Below are 19,906 nucleotides of genomic sequence, written 5' to 3' on the forward strand. Positions count from 1 at the left end.
TGAACGTGACTATCTTAATTCTATCTGGAAACTTTCCAGATTTATAGTTGAGATAAGGAAAACCAGCCTCAGATGCCATTTATTAATTCATTGATTTATTCATTCAGTAACTGTTAGTGAACACTGTAGACCAAACACGATTCTGGATATTTGAGAATATCAGTAAATAAAACAGATTCTTGCCCTCAAGGAAATAATTACAGGACTACTGTGGTATAGACAGTACTCACCAAATAGTCCATTGCTGCTCTGTCTTTCCCAGCTTCCCTTCAGGTAGATTGGCGTCCTGTGATTACTTCTGGTTAATGGCCTGTGAAAGAAGTGACTTTTATCACTTTCAGGCATCATTTTCAGACTGAATAAGTTATAAACTGATATGCCTCCCCTAACCCTTTTTACCCTATCACAACAAGCTTGGAGGTTACATATTCCACTTGGTACAGCTATAAGATGGGAGAACCTGAGTCATGCTGGCTACTGAGTGAAGGTGTGGAGCAATACACAGCCTTCACTGCCTGCTGAACTGTGCTAGATAAATTAACATGTGTGAGAAATTTTTGTTGGGTAAGCCACTACGAAGTCAGGGTTTGACTTCTGGGACAGCCAGCATTAACTATCCCAAGTAACACAACAAGTTTTATTTATTTAACATCTTTTATGTGCTAGGGGCAGTACTAAGCTGTTTGTAATAGTGATTTATTATTGTTAAAATCCTGACAATTCAGTTTCCTTGCCAAAAGGGGATATATTCAATGTTTATCCTGAAATAATACATTCATTCTCATCAGAGCTGCTTTTTCTTTTTTTAATGGTAGCACTGAGATTGATATCAGTCTTATAATTTTAAAGGGGAAGAAGAATTTTAGGCTTATTCTAGAGTACTGAATTAGAATGAATAATTTTCCTGATTCTATGGCTATGTGAATAGATTATTTCATCTTCCTTATTTTTCCCATAAATGAAACTGAAGCTAATATTCTGCCCCTAATATTATAAGGTTATTATGATGACCAAAATGAGTTACTATATAAACCATGAAGTTTTTATACAAATATATTATGACCATTCTCACTGAATCTGAGATACCACAGATTGTCGAGTACACCATTATTTTATATTACACTGAGAAATAAACTATGGATACAAGTTAATCTACAGCATAATACTTTCTTATCATTTAGGCCTCCTTAAAGGGCTTATTTAGATTTATTTAAACATTGATTTTTACTATATATAAAAGCTTTGCATTAAAGGGAAACAATTCAGTTAGGATAGTCCAAAATGTCTTCCTGTTCAGAGTCTGTCTTCTGAATCATTTTTCAACTCTGACAAATTTATGTATTGTGTTTTTCAATACAGTATTACCCTCTGCCATCAAAACAGGGGTACCTGTGTGGCTCAGTCAGTTTCAGCTCAGGTTATGATCTCAGGGTGGTAAGATCTGGCCCTGTGTGGGGCTCTGTGCTCAGCTTAGAGTCCACTTGAGAGTCTCTCTCCTCCTCCCCGCTGCCCCTCCCCCGCTCGTACTCTCTCTAAATAAATAAAAATAAAAGCGGCAATGCAGCAGTGCTAAAGCAGGACTCCATTTTTTTTCTAAGATTTTCTTCCAACCTGACATCGATTCTGCAAATTTTAGTGTTGCTTTCTTGTTCTTATGGAAAGGTGTCAATGTAAGGTTTTCAGACAACAATTAGGATTCATATTGTGCAAATGTTGCTTAAGTGGTTGACCGCCTGAAATGTCTTTGGGTTTCAGTTGTCTAGCCATTCAACCCACCAAGTTTGTAGGTAAGCAGACAATGGCAATGACATTGAAAGTGCTAAGCAGTGGAAACAGCTGAAAAATGTGAATTGCCTCAATTTCAGAGATGCTAAAAAGTGAAAACATGTATTTCAGAATAGGTAAAATAAAGTATTGGGTTCGGGTGGGTTTTTTTAAACACAAATAAAGATATATAATAATAAGGCTTCAGGAGGCTCAGTTATGCAGGTGCTCACAGATCATTCTTTGATCTCCATCGCATTGTTAGCCCTCTGATCCAGGCCCTCACAATCTTCAGTCTAGCACAGTGCAGTAAGAAGAGTCCAGAGCTAGGCTTTGGTGCCTGAAGACTTGAGTCTGACTCTCAGCCCTACAATTTTTCAGATGTGCCACTTTTAGGGTCAAGGTACTGCTCTGGGGGAAATAACTAATTCACAAAGTTTTAGGGGAGATTTAATATATATATAAAAGCACCTTGTAAACTAAAATCCACATGCAAAGGGAAGAGAATTAACATTTAGGCAGCCCGAGTGGCTCAGTGGTTTAGCGCTGCCTTCAGCCCAGGGTGTGATCCTGGAGACCCGGGATCGAGTCCCTCATCCAGCTCCCTGCGTGGAGCCTGCTTCTCCTTCTGCCTGTGTCTCTGCCTCTCTCTCTCTGTGTGTGTGTGTCTCTCATGAATAAATAAATGAAATCTTAAAAAAAAAATTTTATTGAGTGCCAGGAACTGCACTGAGTACTTTGCATGCATTATCTCATTTGATCTGATGTAAATGTTAAGGCATATAGTGTCTTGATAGTCACGTTGCTATCTAATCCATTCTATGCTGTATTAATAAAATACCCTTTCATTGCCTCATACTTTAAAGCAGAAATCTTAGGCTATTTTTGAATCACAAACTAGTTGATGACCATGACGACCATTACAGAGCTATAGCCTCTTACTTGTTCTTGCCTTGCAGCCCAGAAACATTTGAAATAAGTGACCCTTGGACTACCTGTGTACCATCTTCTCTATGACTCTAGTACCAAAACTAGCCCCAGAGGACCATGTGCAAAGTTTTTAATCTATGGTAACAAAACAAAATGAATCTTGAGATTCATGGTGTGGCTCTAAACAGGTATTAGGGAATTTATACAGATTCAGGTGCTCAGAAAGTTGACATCCAAAAAACATGGTCCTAGAAACCAGAGGCCTCAGTGACAAGAAGATAGTTTGGGGAGCTATAACTCTATTTTGGAGAGGGAAACTTACCAGTAAGAAATCTAGTACTGAGAAATAGAAATATAAGGCAGGAACTACCTCAAAGGCTGATTACCTTTGAAACTGACTCTTTGAACTAATGACCCATTCTTTTCATGTTCTTCTAGCGGGAAGAATTGGAATACTGGAATTGGAGCAAAGGCTACTCTACAGGTTAGGGTTATAGATTCATGCTGAAAGGCCAGAGAATATGAATGGAACACGTTATTACATCAGCTATATGAAATGCTATCTTGGAATACTGATAGGCAGGGATGAGGTGGAGTTGGCAATGGAGGAATGGGGAATGGTGGTTAGCTTTTTTATGTTTCAAATGTCCACAGGATAGAGAACTTTGTGAAGCCACAAAGGAGCAAAGAGCCACAAAAGTTAGGGAACTTCTAAGACCCATCTCAAGACTGCCTTCTTTGGAACACCTCCAACAGCAATGCTATAATGTTTAATTTGTAACTCAATGTAACACTCGTATTCTCTGACTAGTTTGTGTATGTACACATTGAATTCCCATTAGGATTTGAAGCTTGAGGTCAGCAATAGCATTAAAAAAATATTCTGCATTTACAATAACCTGGCATAATGCTATGTAGTGCTAAGAAAACTTACTAATGTCACCCCTTCTTATTGAATCTAGCAGAAATTATATCTTGTTATAATGATTGCTATAAAGGTGAGAACCCAGATTACTTTTTGCCATTCAGCACATGTTTTTCCACGAACCCAGCCACTCCAGAAAATCTATCTTATTTGCAGAACTATTGCAAAATCTGACACTCCCTCTTCACTTCACTGGAATGCCCTTGTAATTGCCAAATGTTGCCTTGCCTCATGGAAATTCTTGGCCAGAAACCTATGGATTGCCAGCCCTTGCAGCTGTTGGCCCTAATTCTCCTATAACATCAAATTAAACAACATTTCTTAATGACCTACTGAGAACAGGCACTGAGCTAGTTGTCATTGAAGGTATAAAGATAAGATCACTGCCTTCAAGTAGTTTATAGTATTTATAAAAACAAACATATGAATATTTAAATGCCAGGTAAAGGCTATGTGATAGTTATGAGCAGTAGGAGGATTAATAGCAAAGGCAATAATGCAGAAAAAAAATGGCCAAGAATTCACTGCAAGATGAGGCATGATTTCTATCCCTTTTATCTAGAAAGACAAGAGCCCAATGTAGGAGCTCATGTCCTGTTTTCTTTTGTGTCATTATTTTGAAGTACACTTATGGAAAAGATATGGTGTCCTTGTCCCCTACAATCTTTTTTTCTTTTTTTTTTTGAGAGAGAGAGAAAGCGAGCATGTGTGTGAGTGGGAGTGGGGTGGGGAGGGGCAGAAGGAGAGAGAATCTTAAGCAGGCTCCACACCCAGTGAGCCTGATGCATGGATCCATCTCAACCCTGAGATCATGACTTGAGCCAGAATCAAAAGTTGGACACTTAACTGACTGAGCCACCCAGGTGCCCAGCCCCTACAATTCTTTTGTGTAGTGTGGGCCACTTCCTAGGTTTTAGATTCTTAACATCTTAACCTGAAGTTGCTCAGTGGCACCTGTTGAGATTCCTGCTTTGGGAAAGCTTCACCTCCTCTCTGCCACTAATTCTATATGTTAGAGCTTTTTTTTTTTTTTTCTAAATAGGCTATGCCCTACATGAGACTCAAACTCAGGATCCTCAGATCAAGAGTCACATGCTATACTGACTGAACCAGCTGGGTGCCCCTACTCCTGTTGGTTTATTTTTCTAAGTTTTGTAGACCTGGGGACCTTGGGCTCTTACTAGCTGCAAAGATATATTTATTCATGTTGCCATAAGACTAACTCTCTTCTAGGATGGTGGGCCAGAATATATATGATTTCTACTTATCCTCATCATTCTGCCTGGAATATAATCTTCCTGAAACAGTCTTTTCTTCTGAGATGAAGAGATTTTGTCAAAGGTAGTGCAACAGCCACTGTCTCTATTCTTTCACCTAATTTTCCCTGTTCCCTCCCTACCCTCTCTTCCTTGGCGACCTCATCTGTTTCTCTATGCGAATGAATGTTATCCCATTCCAAGTCTTCAATCAATGTGTTCTAAAAGGAGAGAAAGCCTAAGAGTATGAGTCAACTTTATTCCTGGTACTGAACCCTGTTTGTTCTTTTGTTAGTTGCCCTGAGGAACAGGGAAGAGAACTTCAACTTCTATTTCTCTTACTATTAAAGGGAAGTGAATGGCAGTCAATCCCCTTCATTGATTTAAAAGAGATCCCTTTAAAGGAAAGTGTTAACACACATAAAGCATTACAAAATATTTGTTTTATGGTACATAACATGTTACAGTTAATCTTGGCATTGGCTTCCAAGGCCAAAACAGAATCAGACTACCCCAGCTGATCAACAGGCATATGGGCAGTGGCAGTTCTTGCCTTTTACTTTTCTAGGTGTGAAGAGTATAATGGTGACCTGTCCTTACATGCTCACCTTTTATTACGGTGATTTCTGTGTGCACCTAGGCCTCCATTACAATGTAGTCTTTTTGAGGAGAGAATCCTTTTTCTTTTTTTAAATTTTTTTTTATTTTTTATTTTTTTTGAGAATCCTTTTTCTTGTATGTCTTTGTTCCTCTCCGTATCATCGGGTGGCACATTGTACATGCCAATGTTCAACAGATGTTTTTGAATCTATCAATCCAGTAGCATTGCTAAAGTGGTAACCTGTTGCCTGGCTTTGTGGAAGTCTTTCAACTCAGTATGCCAGCTCTCTAACTATTAGAAATCAGAACAACAACAACAAATTGTAATAGGAGTTACCTGTGGCACCATGAACAGCAATTCCCCTGACAGCCAATGGCAGCAAGAGAAAGGGTAAGGAATTATGCTGGGAGTCATCCAGAACCTAGCTCACACAGAGCCAGGGGGCAGCTCAGAGGAATTACATCCAGAACAGAGCTGCTGAAAAACACCCACATTCAACAACAGCATCTCTGACTTTCAGTACTCTGCAGACAGCCTCTGAGATACTTTGTTCTATGTGTTACACAGTGAGTGAGGAAGGGGAGAATCTCTGTGGCCCCGGCCTGTAAACTTGAGCAGTTTCCTGACATGAGGATTGCTGAGAGACTGAGCAGATGCAATAGGAATGCTTGTGCTCTTCCCCGACTGCCTATTTTGGCCATCTCCCTGTTTGTAGACTCTGCAGTGGAAGGGTCAGAGGCTTGAGCCAACCCAAAGATATAGGAGAAAGATGTGCCATCTACCTCAATGGGTAGGGCCAATTAAGACAAGAAGGGAGTGCACAGAGAGGAATGTTCAGAAAACAAACCTCTTGCAAGAATTTGGAGTCCTAAAGCGGCCAAGTCTTCCTACTCAATTAACCCCTAAACACTGATGGGAGCTTCATTTTAATGTATGAATGTTGAGGAAAGGTGGGCTGTGGTAAGAAATCATGGTATCTTGAGTGAGAGGGCTTGATAGTCTAGGCTTTTCAGTGAAGAGAATTAGTAACTGTATCTTGACTTCCTTGATCAGCCCTACCCCTCTCTTCCAACATCATCTAGAGATCTTTACAGGGAGGCTGTGGGTTATCATTGACTCTCCAGGCACTAGGAGCTCTGGGTCTGAGATTCTTCCCATCCTGTAGAAGGGAACTGGGAATGGTAGGGCCTGAAAGCCAAGGGCTTCAGTTCTTCTACCTTCCCAGTAAGGTTGAAAAATTCTCCCCTCAGGGGGCTCTGCCTTTTCTTTGTATCTGAAGATACGTAAACGCCTCACCTGCAGAAGGAGAGAAGAGTTTGTCCACACTATTCTTTCCTTATGATTTGTTATGTATGGCTGTTGTGTGGCACGTGTACACAGTGAGGCACCCATTCCTTGCCTTGAGGTTCTGAAGTTACCCTGAGCCCAAAAGTTCTGGGGTAACTGCCCTGCTTTAAGTCTTTCCTGCTGTGGGTGGTAGGTAGGGCTTCCAATCTCTTTCACTGGTTCCAGGCATTCCATATTGTTGTCAGAAGGAGACTCCCAGGCATTCTGAAAGCTCTGCTTGAGAGTAGGAACCCCTGCTGTTGCTGTAGCTGCCTGGACCTACAGCAAAGAGCCAAGAAAAAAAAAATCATTTCACACCCTGTACACTGAATTCCCCCAGAGCTGGCACAGCCAGGGAGTTTGCAGAGCAGTGTAAATCTTCAACCAGTCTGTCTCTTCAGTAACTACAGAAACAATGATTGTTACCTTTTAGATTTTAGTAGATAGGTGAAAATTGCTGGCAACAGTCTCTGTTTCTGAAGCTGGAGAGGCAACTAGCAAAAGTTTCATAGAAGAGAAGGCAGCTTCCATTGGAGGGGTCTGTCTCTTATTGCTGCTGTTAGTACTTTGTGGCTTCAGTGAGAGGACTCCCCAACAAGAACCTGGAACTCAAGTTGCCTTTTTAAATTTAGACGTTCAAATCAATGCATAATGCATCAAAGTATAGTAAATATAGTTGTTCAGAATCTTAGTAAAAAAGAATTATGCTGTAATCTGAAGAAAAACCTAAATTCAAGAAAGAACATAGAGTCAGCACAGGTCAGCCCTGAAAACTTAGGAAGAAAGGATCTAGCAGGCAAATCCTGGTGGTGTTGATCCTAGTGTTTTTAGGTGAGAAGTTACACTGGTCTATTCAGTTTTTGAAGAGGATAAATTGCTGCTTTGGGGTTTAATGGATTTTGTTCTATCAAACATTGACACATAAAACAGACATCCTTATTTCTAGTTCCATGTTCCATAAGTTTCATGCTCTTACAATCTGATTCCCAAGTCATGGGACACGAATGTTTTATTTGTTCTATTTTATTATTTTTTAAGTAATCCTATTGTAGGGCTTTGCCTCACAACCCCAAGATCAAGTGTTGCATGCTCTATCCACGGAGCCAGCCAGGCACCCCAGGACATGAATGTTTTAGCCCTTAGTTATTATGTTTCTTTCTATTTATATTCATAATTTTCATTATGAATACATTGGTGTTCTGGTTTTGAATACCAGGCTCTGGGAGCATGAATGCTTTGGGAGAAAAATTCACAATATGTGTGTTCACAGACTGGATTTCTAAGCCTATAGAGGTGAGGACCAGAACCTCCCTCTGATGAAAGATAAGACCATACCATGGGGGACTTTTTGGGGTTCCTGGAAGCTCCCTGACTGGCCAGTGGTCAATATCCTTACTACTCAAACTGCTAAAGTTATCGGGGTTTTATCTATATTCAGGGACTAACAGGATAGAATTGTGTTTGGGATCCTGGTCTGGAGTTAGACTTGGTTTATATCCTTGCTTTCACTTTTAACTTAAGCAAATTGCATAATCTTTCTGTGCCTCAATTTTCTCATCTGTGATTTGGGCATAACAGAAGTGTCTGCTTCATGGAATTGTTAGAGGCAATGAGCATGTTAAACACTTTATGTATACTAAGCCTTTATGTAATACCTAACATAAAATGTTGTTTAATAAATAGTAGTTACTCTTATTTTTAGAGCTCTCACTAGACGTTGGGCGCAGTGCTAAATATCAACATATTTGCCCAAAGTAGAACACTTGACAAGTGATAGAATCAGGAGCTGAACCAGGTCAAAGCTAGCATATTTGACCACCCGCTTAAATTGTCTCTGATGGTTTGACAAACACAACAAACCTTGAGCTTCCAAAAAGTATCGTCTCCATTAAAGGAATAAATTTGTAGGAATGTATGTTTATTCCTAAGCCATTCAGGGCACCTCTTTTGAACTCACCTGGGCAAATCTTTGTTCTTTTGTTTTGTTTTTAGAGATGAGGGCTGCTGAGGAAGAGGGAGAGAGAGAATCTTAAGCAGGCTCCATGTTCAGCACAGAGCCCAATGTGTGGCTCAGTTTCACAACCCTGAGATCATGACCTCAGCCAAAATCAAGAGTCAGACTCTTAACTATTGGAGCCACCCAGGTGCCCCAAATCTTTGTTCCTTAAGAGAAGATTGGCTCTTCCTTAATAACCAAAACTTAGTGCCAACCCCGTAAGTAAAGTGGAGAATGATGGTGGGACATGTCATCTTTGGCCAAAAGCATATGACAAAGAAAAATTCCACAGAAGTAGAAAATACCTCATTGTCAGAAAGCATTTTCTATCATGGCTGACTGCGCTTTTCTATCACATGGGTTTTGTATGAGATGAAGTAAGAAAATATGTATTATTATTTGTAAATTAGGTTAGCTACAAATGGGTTAAATTATTGTAATTAGTTAGTAGATTAACACAACCATAAAGAAAGATCGCCAATTAAGGCCTTGTCTCTTTAACAGTTCTATCATTGACATGAAAATATGCTCATCAAACAAAGCTGAGAATGAGTAATTTTTTTTAAAAGGAGGGCAACTAAAAGAAACTAAGTTTAACAGAATTAAATGTAAGATCCTGTACTTCAAGCTAGAAAAAAAAATAACTGCACGTATAGAATATAAACAGTATAGCCTAGCAGAAGTATGTAAGAAGAATGCTTGCGGCAGGGGCACCTGGCTGACTCCATCAGAATAGCATGCAACTTTTGAACTGTGAGTTCGAGCCCCTTGTTGGGTGTAGAGACTACTAAAATAAATAAAAGCTTAAAAAAATGCTTGGAAGTTTTAGCAGATATGAACTTAATCTAAGCTAATGACTGCCAAGAAAAATACTAAGATGTTAAGCTGAATTAAAGGAAGCATAGATTCCAAGCATAGATTCCAGACAGAGGAGGTGATATATCAACTCTACTCTGCTGACTAGAGTTCTAGAAGCTACAATTTAAGAAGCTACAATTTGAATATGACTAAACTGAACTGCATTCAGAAAAGAATAATCATGGTAAAAGAATCTGAGAAATGTTGAGTGGTTAGGAGATGTGTTGTTTGAAGGTGAATATATTGGGGCCATGAAAGATTCCTTTAAATATTTACTGTGCAATCACATGAGGGAGAAGATTCAGTTCATTTTATATGGTAACAAGGGATGGAATAAGAAAAGTAGGTGGAAGCTTCGCTGAGACGGATTTTTAGTTAAGAATGCAAAAGAAGTCTATAAAATTTTGACAAAAAACTAAAAATGAAATGAGTTTGAGGAAAAAGTTTCTCCATCGCTTGAGGTGCTCCCACAGAAACAGAAATTGAACTACTGTTTCTCCCTAAGAGAGGACTTAAGCCTCTCTAAAAGGATAAAGGATAAAGATCCTATTTATAATCACCATGATCATCCAAAAGCAACTTTAAAGCACCCTTACGTGTTGTGAAACTCGAGCCACCAACTGTCCTGATTTTCCCAGGACTGAGGGGTTTCTTGGAGTGTGGGAGTTACATTGCTAAAACTATAAAAAGTCCCATGCAAACTGCAGCAAATTCATCACTCCAGAGCTGAAGGAGTTTTGGATAAAGAAAGTCCTTTAAAATAAAATCTTTAAAACGGGGGGGGGGGGGGGGGGGGAGAGAGAGGGGGGAGGGACAAGGACATAGTCCTTGGGATTTACTAGTACAGATGTGTATAAAGTTTAGATAATTGTAATAAAATTATATATTTCCCCCCAAAAAAGATCAAGAAATACTAAAAAAAAAAAAAAAAAAAAAGATAAAAAGAAATTTTAAAATAAAAAAAAAAAGGGGAGGGAGAGGGCAGCCCTGGTGGTGCAGCGGTTTAGCACTGCCTGCAGCCTGGGGTGTGATCCTGGAGACGGGAGACCGAGTCCCACGTCGGGTTTCCTGTATGGAGCCTGCTTCTCCCTCTGTCCCTCTCTCCCTCTGCCCCTCTCTCCCTCTGTCTCTATTAATAAATAAAATCTTAAAAAAAAAAAAGTCCTCTAAGTTGTAGCTGAAACACACATAGAAATTATGCAATCAAGCCTTCATTGAACCAACACATGAATTAATGAAGGCATTGTGTTTTACTTCCCATATAAATGAATTTTCCAGATATTTGAAGTTTACTCTTTAAAACCAGCAAATTTATATGTATTAGATTTAAAATGTCTTAGAATACATTACATAGGTCCCTGTGCTCTTTAAAATGTCTTCTTTTTAATTTTTTTTTTAAGATTGTATTTATCCATTTGACAGAGAGAGAGAGAGCGCTCACAAGCACGGGGAATGGGAGCAGGAGAGAGAGAAGCAAGCTCCCGGGTAAGCAGGGAATCCAAGGCGGGGCTGGATCCCAGGACACCGGGGTCATGACCTGAGCCGAAGGCAGAGGCTTAAGGGACTGAGCCACACAGGTGCCCCTGGATATCTTCTTTTAGAAAATATATTAGGAAAGAGTTAGGATTAGAAGATAGAGCAATAAAACAAAATAGGTAAGACTTAAGTTTCGAAGTTTGACAGAGGTGGGTTTGAACTTGTCTCTGTCCATTATAGCACGTCAAGTTATTTAACCCATGACCCAGTTTTCTCAACTGTAAATTGGGGATAATATGTATCTACTACATAGACTATTTCCCAGTAGTGACGCCTAGGTGGCTCAGGGGTTGAGCATCTTCCTTCAGCTCAGAGCTCTGCCCTCCAATCCCACATAGAACTCCCCACGGGGAGCCTGCTTCTCCCTCTGCCTATGTCTCTGCCTCTCTGTATCATTCATGGATGGATGGATGGATAGATAGATAGATAGATAGATAAGTTAGTTCCCAGTAGACCATGGTAAGCACTCAGTAAGCAGTAGCTATTTAACAGCTCTAGCAGGTTGCTCTGCCTTTTAGATCATCTGAATGGACTCTGCTGTCTGCTATCAGAATCTCTGGTCTGTGTACTCAATCTCTTTATTTTATGCACAATTAAATGACAGTGTTAGGGTACTTAAACTTCTGAAGGAACAAAATGCATGTGATTTTTGATGGCTGTTTATTCACTGATATGAATATAGTCCCTGGACTGTATTCCAAATACTTGAGAGTTTTGGAAACATTACCTACCTGTAACTGTGGCATTGCAAAAATCAATCATCTGCTTACTTAACCAACAGTTTGAAATTTATTTTTTTTAACAGTTTGAAATTTAAATGATTGTTTTAAAACATAATTTTACCAAGACTCTTCTCTTTGTTCTACCATTTTGTCCAGAAAAAAAAAAATCCTTATTTTTTTCTTTTGGTTTCATAAATACTGAAGTACTTGGACAATATATGCATCAATATATGCATCTGAGTGTTATTAGTTTTCTCAGGGAAGCCCAAGAGGGTAACATTCCTAAAGCACTAGAATGAGACTTTTAAGTCCATAATAGCTCTTCCCTTGTAGCTTTACCCTCGATCCTATATGAAAAAGCAGTAGATAAATATGCATCGGAGATTCACCAGGAGAAGAGTTGAAAAAAAAAGAACATGGAGTAACATGGCTGTACTGACATTCCCTATCCTCTCTCTCTCCACTTTCTACCTGCAGATCTAACCATGCCAACCCAAACCTGTGGGTCATCACGTAATCAACTGCACTCCTTATTACAGGACTGGACAGAGATTACCCACTAAAATTGTTCTCTTAAATCCATACTACTCCCCGCAGGTGTTCCCTGGGAAGGAGGAAGGACTTTAGAAGAGCAGATAAAGTCAAGCATACAGGCATCATTCACATATCTGTCAGAAAATTATGGAATTAAAAAAAATCTCTTCAGGCCAAAGTTAACCTGTTTGAAACTGACCACTGGGAGTTGGCCTTCTGTCTAAAGTTTTGGCTGTAAGTAAACAAACAACAAAAAAAATTAAAGACCTTGTTTTTGATCAGACTGTTCAAAGAAAGACTTTTGTGGGTAAAAGTTCACTAGACTGAAACAATAGAAACATTTGAGAGTGGAATATGGCCTTCACCCTTAAAGCAGAAGTCTTTGTTCACCTTTGCTGGCCTCCTTCATGAGCATGGACACAACCTACTTCACCTCTCAGAATATTTGGCATGTTCATCTTTGATATTAGGAGAGCCTATTAGGAAGATACTATCTATGTAGAGCAGTTGGGCGTTTAGGTCTAGGAAAAGCTGGCAACAACTTTCAGCAGGGTTGGTCTTTACTTGGCAAATAACCTCTTGAACGATATTTAATGATTAGAAAGTAAGAGGAAAAAAGCAGAAACACTCTCACTCTCATGGCTCAGTATCAATCCCACTGTAGATTCTCAAAATGCTTATAAAAACCATCCAGAACTGAAAAAGCAGCCAGTCTGACCCTTCCCTTGATTTAAACCTTTTTAACCCTTAAGAGAAAATGAACTTTTTTTTTAAGTTTTTTTTTTTAATTTTTATTTATTTATGATAGTCACAGAGAGATAGAGAGAGAGGCAGAGACACAGGCAGAGGGAGAAGCAGGCTCCATGCACCGGGAGCCGGACGTGGGATTCGATCCTGGGTCTCCAGGATCGTGCCCTGGGCCAAAGGCAGGCGCCAAACCGCTGCGCCACCCACGGATCCCGAGAAAATGAACTTAATCTTCAATTAATGAAGCTCTAAGTGAGAAAAGGCCAAAAGTAATATTTCTTTTTTTAAAAGAGTTTATATATTGATTCATGAGAGAGAGACAGAGAAAGAGAGAGAGAGAGAGAGAGAAAGAGAGAAACAGGCTCCATGCAGGAAGCCCAACACAGGACTCAATCCTGGGTCTCCAGGATCACACCCTGGACTGAAGGCGGTGCTAAACCATTGAACCACCTGGGCTGCCCCAAAAGTAATATTTCAAGAGTATTAAGGTTAATTACAAATCCATGCATTTGCCTATGTGTTCCAGTTGTGGTAACCGTATGTCCTAAATTTTCAGGGCAAGTCCAGATTTTATATATCTTCTCTCAGAAGTCCTGTACTCCTCAGGTTATGAAGTTCAGAAAATTTTGTTTGTAAAATATGATTATTTTAGGTGTAACCTTATAAGTTCTGTTAAAAATAATGATATGGAAAGCTGTTTGTTAACCTTAAAACCAAAATTGTCAGTTATTTTACCAGCAAAATGGGTTGATTCAGGAATAATGGAGAAGTGTGACTTAGGACACGCAAGCTATGACAAAACCATAGAAAAGTCAAACAGATAAGAAGAGGAGCCTTATTTTATGGAGAAAAAGGAGGTTGAGAGGGGTTGTTTGGAATGCAAGTCCATTGAAGGAAAGCAAAAGTTTAGGGTGATCATGCTTTCTCTTTCGCTGGGTTGCTGGGGTACTGGATTTCTTGAATGAGACGCAGTGCATGTACTTTCCTGTTGGAACTTGTAGTCGATGATTCTTTCCTGTTGATTTTTGGGGTCTGTAATTGGCAATTCTTCCTGTAATTAATGTAGGGCTACCCCTTTTAGCCTTCCAAGAATTCTAGACTCCCAAGGCCACTTTAGTGAGGTTTCTTTTTATTAATTTTCACATGCTTTAGCTGTGAAAGTTTTTACTCTCCATGACATCTTACCAAGGTAATAAGTCATATCTCCTGTATGATTTTTAAGGCACACCAAAAGAACAGGGCATAACACAATTACTGCTTGAATGATTCTTTTTTTTTTAAGATTTTATTTATTCATAGAGACGCAGAGAGAGAGGCAGAGACACAGGCAGAGGGAGAAGCAGGCTCCATGCAGAGAGCCTGATGTGGGACTCAATCCAGGGTCTCCAGGGTCTCCAGGGTCTCCAGGATCATGCCCTGGGCTGCAGGCAGCGCTAAACCGCTGCGCCACCGGGGCTGCCCTGCTTGAATGATTCTGACCTCCATGCTCTAGCCTAAGTGAAGAAAGGAGAGGGATATTGGTTTATATACCTTCTGAGTGTCCGTTTCCTAATTTGGAAATTACACGGTCTTCCCAGGTGCCCACTGCATCCTTTGCTCTTCACCAGTCATTTGTTCCATCATGGGCCACCGCTCACTTAACTGCAGATCAATGCCCCGAACTCCTGGACACAGTTCTCTTGTAGGATGTTATGCCCTGTGATGGATACAGCATAAGAGTAAATGTGAGGCAGGGCATTTGTGGCCACAAGACCACAAACTCCTGTTTGCAGTTTCATCCCTTACCCTCCACATCTCTACCACACAAGGTAGTATGGTCTATTAGGCTAAATGCATGGTAGAAGTAACTTAAGGAAGTCACAGTGTAGACAGAGGGAAAAAAACTTTAAGCTGAATGCAAAATCTGCTGTAATTGCCCAACTCACAGTGCATTTGATAGGCATGAGCTCTATTTAAACTGTCTTCCTAGAAATCCCATCAAGACTTTCACTTAATATCATTAATTAGAATTAGGCTCCAGGGTGCCTGGGTGGTTCAGTTAGTTAAGCATCTGCCTTCAGCTTGGATCATGATCCCTGGGTCCTGGGATCAAGCCTCATGTAGGGCTCCCTGCTCAACAAGGAATCTGCTTCTCCGTCTCCTTCTCTCCCTCTCCCTACTTGTGCTTGCTGTCTCTTTCTCAAATAAATAAATAAAATCTCAAAAAAAAAGAAAAGAAACTTAGACACCTGGCCACATAGACCTGCTGCTTGAAGAGTGCAGTCCATATTCTACTCTGAAATTTTTCATGCACTCTGGTTTCAGCCTAGTGAACCCACAAAAGACTGCAGAAAGGAGGCCAGCAAAATTAAGTGCCCTGACCTCTCCCCCACCATAAGAGAAAGTCAGGTTGGAGAACAAAATGAGATTAGTGATACTAATTGGACAAGTTATATATTTTTTGTACATTCCTAATTTTAGTGTATCAATGGTAGTTCAGCTAAATAATCTATATTTTTTTAAGATTTATTTACTTGAGAGACAGAGTTGGGACTGGCAGAAGGAAAGGGAGAGAGATAATTTCAAGCAGACTCCTTGCTGAGTGTGGAGCCTGCCTTGGAGCTCAATGTGGGGCTTGATCCCCAACATGGGGCTCCATCCCACAATCCCAAGATCATGACCCAAGCTGAAATCAGGAGTTGGACATTTTACTGAGCTACCTGTGTACCCCTAACTAAACTTTACAATCATCCCAGCAAAAGGAACAAAATATTACACCTTTGCCAGGAGATTGCCTTGTAGGCAACCCAATCTATAATCTTTCTATGCTACTTTCAAGTCTGAGAGCCCCGCCATTTCCCGACCTCTGCTCTTTGGCAAGTTCTAGTCATTATCCATGGAGTTGGTCTCATCCCAGGAACTGTCCCAGCAGTTCATTTTTCAAGTCTGTTATTTAGTCAAAACAACACAAATGCTTTAGACAAGTCCCACAGACTGACCAGGCATGGCTCTCAGGTGGGCATGTGAGCCCTACAGAATAGTCCAGGGGGGCACATGAAATCTCCAGCTGTGATCCCTGTTTGCCTCTTCACTGCTGTGAGTAGCAAATATGCCTCTTTATTCTTAAAATTGTCTAGCCAGTGACTATTAGAACACATGCATGTACATCTTTCAGGGGCCACTGTTAAATCACAGAGACAACATAAAATCTAAAGCCCTTAAACTGCCTACAAGCAAATTCTTCTGAAAGATATATCTGATCTGCCTATGTTGCTATTTTTATGGCCTTTAAATGATTTTTCATGTCTTTAGGAGGGGTATGCAATTCACATTTTTCCCCAGTCTCTACTCTTCCTTATTATTCACATGCAGCTGCATCACTCATTTTATATACTGGCCTGATCTTGGAAAATGTTTGAGTTCCCTGCATCTAAACTCACAAGGAGATATACATTTTCCTAATTACCCTATAATATGTAAACAGCTCTCCTCTCTCTCCCTTCTGCTTTTAAACCTTGGCCTTTGGATCTTCAAGTTATCATAGGCCACTCCCTTAGCTATTCCCAAACCACATGAAGTTTTTGAACTTCAAAAGGATCTTATTTTTGAACTTTAAGGATCTAGGTAAGTCCTTTAAAAAAAGGATTTATTTATTTATTTATTTATTTATTTATTTATTTATTTATTTGAGGGGAGGGGAGTACAGAGCCAGAGAATCTTTCAAGCAGACTCCCTGCTGAGCGAGGAGCCACTCAGGTGTCCATCCCACAACCCACAAGACCATGACCTGAGCAGTAACCAAGAGTCAGGTGCCCAAACAGCTGAGTCACCCAGGTGCCCCAAATCTAGGTGAGTTCTTAGCAAGACTTCTCCTCTTCCCCAGCCTTTGAACAACTGGATAGAGGAGCCTTGATTAGTGACTCCTTGATTAAGTTGGCCTTGATTCTTCAGGCCACCTTAATAGTGGCTATTTTCCAAGTTCTTCCTTACCATTCTCATTGATAGTGCTTGGAATACTGATAACTGGGCAATAATAATTCCTTCAGGATTTAGTTTAATTCTTTTCATTTCCTCCTGTTGTGCCACCAACATTTTCATGTGTAAAAAAACAAATATGTACTGAGCTCCTGCTGTGATTCAGGCATACTTGTGCTGGGAATAGAGCAGTGAACAAAACAAAACTCCCCATCCTCATGAAGCTTACATTCTAGTAAATGAAACAAGACTTCTGGAAAGATGGCAGAGTAGGAGTATCCTAAGCCCACCTGTCCCATGGACACATCTAGAAAACAGCCACATCAGAAACCCATAAAACAACCAGAAAACTGGCGGAACAGACTTCTCATAGTTAATCATAGAGATGTAGCCACATCTAGTAAAATAAATAATTTCAGTAACCACAATAGAATCCCTATTGTTAATGTCTGTAATGCTGAAGATTTAATATACTCAGGCTTTAATTTGGAATTATCTCATTCATGTAATCAGGAGATTTTATCTCAACTGAAGTAAAGTAATTGCATGTTGTTAAATACCAAATTAGTAATAAAATGGTCAAATGTAACTGATCTGTGACTAGTTAGCTCAATAGATAGGGAAAGGTATGATGACATCAAGGTCTTTAACTCTTGGGCTTATTCTGTGCACAAATTAGTTAATATCTTTCAGTGTTATTGCTACTTTGCTAACCTGGCCAGTCCTCCTCCAGAGGCATGCAGTTGGAAACAAGAGAAATCAGGGGATGATAGATTAGGTGTCTTTTAGCACTGTTAGAAAAACAATTTAACATTCACATCCTGATGATGGTGTTTTAAGAGGCCTGCTGGACAATAGTGACATTGTGATCAAACGTGGCCCAGAGCAGTCTTCAAGCTGAAAGCTCTCCGGCTTCCTTCTGTCTCCACCAGCCAGGAGAATCATGAGGGAGTTCTTTTCCTTGGATAAGATCCTTGGGATGGGTTTGCAGTCCTTTGATTTCTGACTGCTTCCATGGTATAGTCTTCAGTCTTCAAGAGAGTTTCTGAATTAGACTGTTAATGCTGGTCACTTCAGAGCATAGCAAATATGATGAGGGTGTTTTGACAACTTAAGCTGACACATTCTTGTATTCAGACACATCTGGAGGACCTGGCTGCCAGGGTTTCATATATGTGAAGAGTTAAGAAAGAGCTTATTCTAATGGGAGAAGGGACCACAAGACAGGGTAGACCACAAGAGAGGAGTGTTTCTGGGCACAGACCAAATTTATGTTTGAGTCCTAGGGAAAGGAAGTTAAAATAAATGGCCTATAAAACCCAAAAGAGTAGTTTCCATAAAATCTCTAAGTCATCAGGACCTTAAAACAGCTCTCTGGTGGCTGTGTCACTGTGTGGAGAAAAAATGGGGTGAAGAGTGTTTTTTCCAGGCAGAATTTTTTTTAAAGATTTATTTATTCATCAAACACACATACACAGAGGCAGAGACATAGGCAGAGGGAGAAGCAGGCTCCCTGCAGGGAGCCCCATGTGGGACTCCATCCTGAATTCTGGGATCTGGGATCATGCCCTGAGCTGAAGACAGACGCTTAACCACTAGGCCACCCAAGTGTCCCCCAGGTAGAGTTTCTATTGCGAGTATAAGAGACTGAAATGGTCAACATTAGGAAACCCAAAGAAAGAGAGACAGCATCACCCTTCAGTGATCTTTGGTGATGTAGCAAAGACATTAGTAGTACTTCAGGTGCTTTTGGCTGTTAGCACCAGTGTGTGTATACAGTTTGGCTTAAGGATGACAGGAGATTTCACTGAAGTGAAGTGGAAAGGAAAAAGTGCTTGTAGCAGTGGTTAAATGTAGTGGTAAAGACTGTGGTTCTGGGGCATCTGGGTGTCTCAGTTGGTTGGGTGTCTGCCTTCAGCTCAGGTCATGATCCTGAAGTCCTGGGATCAAACCCTGAGTTGGGTTCCCTGCTCAGTGGAGAGTCTGCTTCTCCCTCCCTCTCCCTCTGCTCCTCCCTCCATTCCTGCTCTCACTGTGTCTCAAATAAATAAATAAAATCTTTTTTAAAAAAGCCTGTGGTTCCACAGATTTGTCACTGCCAGAGAAGGAAGTTCTAAATGTATGGAAAGAAAGAAAGCTAGGATGAATCCCACAGTGCTGGACGGGAATTGGAAAAGTCAGTATGAGCACATTGTTTCTAAGTTTGTAAGTGTTCAGTGGGGAGGTTGTCTTCTGAGGGGACATCAATGACACACTAGTGCAAATTGGCACACCTAGAACCCAAGTCTTTCTAAATACTATTCTCCACTAAAGGAACCAGAGCTTAGAAAAGTGGCTGATGTCAAGGCTGGTACTAGTGAAATACTAGGAAAACCTGGACTATTATGTGATAAAGTTAGGAAGCTCAAAGAACTTTAGGGCTATGTCAAAAGGACAGTTTGAAGGGACTCCCACTAGCTATATCAGGGACAATCTCAGTATCATAATAAGTAGTGTCATTAATAGATTATAACCCACTGAATAAAATAGGAGTCTGTGAATCCCTACTGGTATACATAAACAGCCAACCAAATTATGGAGAAAGGTACAGTAGAATACCACCTGAAAAGTATAAAAGGAATGAAAGAATTATGAAGTCACCATTTGGCAATCATCATAGTAATAATTGAGTCAGGCAAGGATCATCAATGCATGCTAAAACTAGTGGATAAAGTTTGATGAGGGACAGGATATGTACATAGTGTCAGCATATCTCCT

The 19,906-nt window shown here is 40.2% G+C and overlaps 1 long non-coding RNA gene across 2 annotated transcripts in view; it reads left to right on the forward strand.

Annotated features, from left to right (window-relative positions):
* The window catches only part of LOC112907968 (uncharacterized), a 49,115-nt gene that overhangs the window by 19,928 nt on the left and 9,281 nt on the right, over positions 1-19,906 (forward strand). For both annotated transcript variants that reach the window (XR_012003015.1, XR_012003016.1), the window contains 2 exons: positions 11,057-11,141; positions 12,512-12,682. This is a non-coding gene — a long non-coding RNA (uncharacterized lncRNA). The remainder of the gene's footprint in view (positions 1-11,056; positions 11,142-12,511; positions 12,683-19,906) is intronic.

Source organism: Vulpes vulpes, chromosome 8, assembly GCF_048418805.1.
Source record: "Vulpes vulpes isolate BD-2025 chromosome 8, VulVul3, whole genome shotgun sequence".
NCBI lineage: Eukaryota > Metazoa > Chordata > Mammalia > Carnivora > Canidae > Vulpes > Vulpes vulpes.